Below are 985 nucleotides of genomic sequence, written 5' to 3' on the forward strand. Positions count from 1 at the left end.
CCAGGAGAAAGCGAAAGGCCAAAAAACAAGCAAAATGTTGAGATCACTTTAAATTAATTTCAACGGAAAAAGTCGTTGATGACCTTGTAGAATTCAAAGCAGTATATAAATACTGCCAACAAAGATTGGCATGGCAAAAAGGAATTGGTACCACTCATCTCAACCGTCACTACAAATCATGTGCAGCCAGACATGGACTTCTTCCAACTGGACAAACACAATTACAATTTGGCAGTCCAGGCGCCGGTTCTACAACTTCACCCCTATCCACGTGGGTGTATTCGGAGGACAAGACTCGAACCGAAATGGTGAAATTTGTTGCCGCCACTGAGTTGTCTCTGGCTATTGCAGACAACCAACACTTCGTCTCGTTCGTGAAAGAATATCTACAACTGAAGTACGTTGGGATAAGTCGAAACACTCTTCGTGCCGATACAATAAATTATTTCAATAATTCAAAACAACAATTAATTATGGATTTACAACAATATGGGGGTGTTATATCCTTAACTTCTGATATATAGGAAGGGGTTAATAAAAGAGCATATATAGTTGCAACCGCAAACTATATAGACCTACTTTGGTGCATGCATAAGAAAATTATTGCTTTTAGAAATATTGAATTTCCTCACAATGCTAATAATATATATAATGCTATTATCAGTATTGTTAGAGAATATCATTGTGAGAGTAAAATTCGATCTTTTACTTTTGATAATGCTAGCGTTAATAAGGTAGTCGTCGATAAATTGTGTAGGACACTTCAACCTGATTTTGGTGGGTATTTGTTTCATATTCGTTGTGTGTGTCATATCTTGAATTTAATTGTGTAAGATGGTTTAAAACATATAAAGGATGAACTTCAAAGGATTAAGAATGTATTAATATATATTACGATCTCTTCTAGCAGAAAATAAGCATTTGAAGATTTTTGTGCCGAACTAGGGGTGATGACTGCTAAAACATTTGTTAGCGACGTAGGTCA

Source organism: Olea europaea, chromosome 8 (assembly GCF_002742605.1).
Source record: "Olea europaea var. sylvestris chromosome 8, O_europaea_v1, whole genome shotgun sequence".
In the NCBI taxonomy this organism is placed as follows: Eukaryota; Viridiplantae; Streptophyta; class Magnoliopsida; order Lamiales; family Oleaceae; genus Olea; species Olea europaea.